At 32.8% G+C, this 5,685-nt stretch overlaps 1 long non-coding RNA gene across 8 annotated transcripts; it reads left to right on the top strand.

The window, feature by feature from the left end:
• Positions 1 to 1,830: 1,830 nt before the first annotated feature.
• On the top strand, positions 1,831 to 4,950 carry LOC120070899 (uncharacterized). 8 transcript variants are annotated; one of them, XR_016527584.1, is made up of 5 exons: positions 1,831 to 2,093; positions 3,090 to 3,908; positions 4,104 to 4,172; positions 4,272 to 4,310; positions 4,420 to 4,950. It is a non-coding gene; the product is annotated as an uncharacterized LOC120070899 (long non-coding RNA). The 8 variants fall into 8 exon arrangements; XR_016527585.1 differs by having other exon boundaries at positions 1,832 to 2,093; positions 3,090 to 3,197; positions 3,715 to 3,908; positions 4,272 to 4,950; XR_005480065.2 differs by having other exon boundaries at positions 4,104 to 4,310.
• The last annotated feature ends 735 nt before the right edge of the window (positions 4,951 to 5,685 follow it).

Genomic DNA, 5,685 nt, shown 5'->3' with positions numbered 1-5,685 from the left:
AAATTTTATATTATAACGTATCACATATATTGTACTAATTGTATCATATAAAATTAATTTCCTTTAATTAAATTAAATAATTCAAATTAAACCAAACTTAATTTGATTCTCAATAATTCTTATTGCCCTAAGAATGAGATCTTATGGACCTACAAATTGAAGCTCCAATGATACGAGATTACTGATGGTCACTCCACTAAAGACTGACAACTGCACTTTTTGTACTATAAATATATTTCTGTGTCCATTGGATATAACCAATCAACAATGCGTTGATCCTTCACAAATTGCTCATAATTACAATTAGGTCAAAATTATCGTTTTACCCCTACAATTACATCTAACTTCTTAAGTACCACTGATCTCTCTAATGAACAATTGGTTATAGTCCAACTATAATTGAACCCCTCTCAGGCCAGCAAAGGGTGTGATGACACATTGTTCAAGACCCATAATCAACCATTAAGTGAGCAATTTATCTACTTACTTCAACAATCGGGAAGGAGCGAATTCCTTCTTGTGTAGTTGTGTTTCCAACTCCCCACTTGGACGAATCTCGAAAATGGTAGGCATATTAAGTTAGATAATCTGGCCATTCTCACCCATGCAAATCAAATGACCATCCTCATAGGCAGGAGTTTACAACTCACTCAAGATTAAGGTCAAGTCACTTATGGTCATCTTAGTGAAATGTAAGTCTCTTCTAGAAACGATATTATAAAGTGAGACTATTCATTTCGTGGTTTGGTCTTATACAAACTCTTTGTATAGGATACCACTGCTCACATGTCTCCACATGAATGATCAGGATCAAATCATTTGTAACACTTTACAATAATTGTAACAACTACGAAGTGGGCAATATCCATAGTGTCACCAGGATAAGGTATCCAACCTTATCCATCTACTACAGACCATTCAGATTATTACTTAAACATGATCCACCCATATGTCTTTACATACATATTTAAGTTTCATCAAATAATCTTGGATCTTAGTTTATTGGTTTTGGGTTAATGCAACTAAATGTCACATAAAATAATTATTTATTTTATTAAATAAATAATCTATATGTACAAATACAATTTACAAACTACAAAACCACGAGATTTAAGGTATCAACCCCAACACTACCATTGTAGGGCTCTTTTCAAGGGGAGGTACTGGAGGTTGTGCTCATGACTATTGTCACGGTGTTGGAGGAAATCCTAGTAGAGCTATCCTTGTGCTTTACTGAGTTGTACTTGTATTGCTATTGTGCTTCGCTTATGCGAAGTTCATCTGTGACATCCATCCTGGATTGTAAGTATTGGAGTAAGGATCCCAATGCTCTTGTGCCTTTGGTAACCTACATAACATACCAACTAGGGGTTAATACATACAATCATTAGGTAAATGATTAACATTACATATTTCGCAAATTTGAGTTTGAGGTTTCACTACTACAAAATCTACATTACGTGACACTTGTAGTTTTTAATTACTCGACATTTCTTTGGAAAAAACGTCAACTAATGACCTTTTAGAAAAGAAAATGTCAAGTAAAAGGGTTAAAAAGGCGGAGATTGACGGAATGTTTCGAATATTTTCACGCGAACCATTACTTGACATATTTTTCATGTCAAGTGATATAAGCTCTTGCTTGACATGTTTTTTGTGTCATGTATAAGAATCTCTTACTTGACATATTTTTCATGTCAAGTAAAATATAAATAATAATATTTTTTTAATCTTTATTTTTTATTCCCCTTCTTTCCCATTTTCATTTCTATCTCAAATTTGGTTTCCCTCCTACTAAAATTATCAAATAAAATACAAAAAAAAATAATTAACTTACCAAAATTATCAAATAATGACCAAAATTTGGTTTCCCCTTCCTCGTTTTCTCTCTCACAAACCCCCCTAAACCCTCCCTTCGCAGCAGCCGACTTTCCCTCTCCCTCTCCCCGCCGGCTCTCCTTCTCCCCGCTGCCGACTCTCCTTCTGCCCGACTTTCCCTCTCCCTTCCTCGTTTACTATTTTTCATGTTTTGTTGATGTTGCTCCATATGTCCGGTTGTAGGTCAAAGTAAAGAAAAGGGGAGATGATACCAAGTACGTAGCTAATGTATTGCTGGTCGAGAAGTTTGTTCTTCTCTCTTGAGTTTATCTTGATAGATATTCTGTTGTTATCTTGTTCTATTCAGAATCAAGATTTCTCTTCCCTTTATTTCTCATTAATTGTGAAGGCCGTTTATGTTGCCTAAGGAAGAGATAAAAGAAAAAGAAGTATGAAAAAGGGGAAAAAAAAAAAAAAAATAGAGTGAGCGCAAACAAGTGAGAGAGGATTTGGTGTGCAAAACAAGCTGGAGCATCATAAAATTTGTATTTATTTTAACAGATTTTGGAGAACTTAGGAATGAAAACACGTACCAATACTAACATTTTTAAAAGAAAAAAAAATACAAACAGGCTTATCATTAAAAATTTTCCTGCGATTCTAGTTTGTGTCAAAGGAAAAGTCTATAGAATATAAAAGAAAAATCCTTTCCACTAATTTCTAAGCAAGTTATGGCCAAACATATGCAATCCAAAGTTGTTAGTTGCCCCTAGTTGCTGTCATGTCCTGAAAAATTCAACATGGTTTCTTTTAAAATTCTTTTGTTTGTAAGAACAAAAACAAGCCTTTTCTTACATTGTGGAATTATAACTGTAAAACTTCTTAGCCCTTCTTAAAGTAATTTTTTACTAAGGTCTTTAATTAGTTATTTTTTTTCTAGAAAGGTTCTGACTTTATTTTATTGATTTCCTTCCTTGAAGTATTTGTTAAGGTTTTGCCTATATGAATGAAAAGTTTCATTTCTCGTAAATAATTTCCTTCTGTAGCTTCTTTGCACATTAGTTATAGTAATACTGTCATTTGTCTAATAAACTACATATTCTCAAATCTCAAGTAAATGAAAAATATTTTCAAACTTTGATGCTTGTGTGAATAATCAGGGCTTAACAATTTCTCAAGTGAGATGTTTAGGTTGATGCTGTGTATTTATTGATTTTTGCAAGATCTTTGGGCATACCATCTTCTCAGTGATATTATACATTTATACACAGGTTTTAGCCAGAGGAGTTGATTGTTATATAGCTTTACTTTAAGTTGAAAATGAGGAGTTTTGGAAAAGAGCTGAACCACTAAAGTTTTGGAATTTGCCTTGCCTTCAGGTTTGCACTTGGCTCTTTCATTGAGTGATTGATTCCAGTTTATGGCATCTTTGACTTTCTGGCAAGCCCTGAGCTCCCAAGTCCTATTTTTTTCCTCTTTCAAATGCTTTGTTTTGATAACTATACCTCTCTCTTATTCATTCAATACGAATTTAGGATACTCCTAACTATCTGATAACTTTGGATTACATATGCTTCTTTTAGATTTGCTATGAAATCGGCAAGGCTCTGCACACGTCTTCTTTTGAGATGTTGGTTTAAAATTTAGGATACTCCTAACTATTTGAAGTTTGGTATTAATATGACTCTGAATCTTCTTGCTTTTGTGTTTGGTATTAATATGACTCTGAATCTTCTTGCTTTTGTGTTGAAGTTTCCTTGATATCGATGTAGCTTGTTCCCCAGATGTCTAGTATGGGAAATGATGTCAGACATTGTGATTGAGAGTAATGGCACCTTTAGAAAGCCATCCTGTAGCATGTGTCTGACATAAAATTGCTCTGCCACCATTTTACAGATTCATGGTGGAGTTCAGGTGCATAAATAGTTGAGTTAGTATTAATAGTTGAGTCATCTTGTACCGCAGAGCTTCAACAGATACTGCAAAATAAATGGTATACTTTTAGCATTGATTTTGAAGTGTGGGAAGGAGCTAAGTTGCTGTCCAATAGGTTTAAGGCTGATCTTGGCAAGGTTTTGGTAAGTTTTGAGGTTAGTATTGATAGTTGAGTTATTTTCAATTTTTGATGTTTAATTCAAAGATTTCAAAAGATTGGAGCCACTGTATAGCAAAGTTAACGATGTTTAGGTGTTTTGATAGGTATTAAGGCCTTGAAACTCTTTTAGAATTGTTACATAGTTGCTCAAATTTGCGTTTTGTAATCATTATTATTGAACTTTTCGTAGGTTGGATTACTTTGTTTAGTTTTGAAGTGGCATTCGAATCAAGCCACACTTTGGGTAATCTATTTGGAGGTAATTGGTTATTTTAGTGAATGAAATTTTGAAGAAATTTTTTATTGCTTGTAGATAAGATTGGGCTTCCAATATTGTCTATTTTTTTATTGCTTGTAGATAAGATAAATTGTAAAAGTTGTGAAAGTTGGAGGAAAGGTATCTGCATTCTTCTATTTTAAATTTTAGCATATGCTTAATTTGTTGATAATCTTCTTCCTCTTTATTATATTTTCTCAAATCTCTCCCATCTTCCTTTGTTTTGCAGTGAAAGGTAATTGTTCCTTCTGAGGTTGGATATGGCCAAAAGAGAATGAATGAAATCCCATAAGTCCCTAACTTTAACTTGTAGATATTTTTTAAGTTTCGAGTATGATATTTTTCCATTGCATAAAGTAAGCCAATCATGTATATTTTTCCTTGTGCGAGACTTTTTGTCATTGTTGTATCTTAACACTTATTTCTATATTTTGAAATTTGATGTTATCGCCCTTTATTCTATTTTGTAGGTTGGCTAGCTTAAACAATGCCTGATCCTTCTCGATCTTTCGACTTCAAAGCTCAATGTATGGATTAAATAATGTACTTTGTTGAGATGTTACTTATTAAATAATTTATCACTTTTGTGTTTATTAAAAGTTCAGTTTTGTATACAAAAACAATAGTTGAGATTTTATTTTTGCATGTACATGTGAAAGAGAAATATTGTTGTAATTTGTGAGTGTTCATATGAAAGAGGTCATAGTTGAACATATGAAATTTTTAGTGAATATATTGAATTGATAGATCTTAAATGTAATGTTTATTTAGTTGATGTTATTGTATTGTTAGAATACAAGGCAAGAAATGAGAATATCAATTGGGACATTTATTATTATTTTTTTTAAAAAAAGACATATACTTGATAAATAAAAACCGTCAAGAGTTATCATATACGATATGTAATCAATGTCAAGAATCAATAAACTTGACATATCACTAATGTCAAGTGTATTATCTTTTTTGACACGAAAATTATATCAAGAAACATTTGTCTTGACATTTTTTGGAGTTAAGTTATCACAATATACTTGATAGTCGAATACTCGATGTTTTTACAAGCATCAGGTATACCCTTTACTCGACTTTGGAAAAACGTCATTTCTGTAGTAGTGTTTATCTTGAATAATTGCCATTTTTTGTGGTCCCAACACTAAACTTTATATCATATTTTTTATGGTTGTCAATTGTTGGTCTATTGTTTTTGTGGTTGAAGTGTATTCTACGTCTCCCCAAGTCTGGTTGTTGTTTGCAATTGTATCCATAATTTGTGGGCTTCCTTCACGGACTTCTTGAGCATAGATCCTCATATTGATGCATTCACCATTGTTTTCGAGGCTTGATTTAACCCATTATAAAATTTCTCCATCACGATGCATGTTGAAAATTCGTGATGTGGGCATTTTATCACCAGCTTTTGGAATTTTTTCCACGCTCCCTTGACAGATTCAGATGGAGATTTTCTGAAGGCTATGATGTCACTTCTGAATTTGGC

The sequence above is a fragment of the Benincasa hispida genome, chromosome 2, assembly GCF_027475165.1.
Source record: "Benincasa hispida cultivar pf3 chromosome 2, pf3_genome.v1.1, whole genome shotgun sequence".
Taxonomy (NCBI): domain Eukaryota; kingdom Viridiplantae; phylum Streptophyta; class Magnoliopsida; order Cucurbitales; family Cucurbitaceae; genus Benincasa; species Benincasa hispida.
Note: the sequence above shows the minus strand (reverse complement) of the source record. Positions and strands in the feature narration are given on the sequence as shown.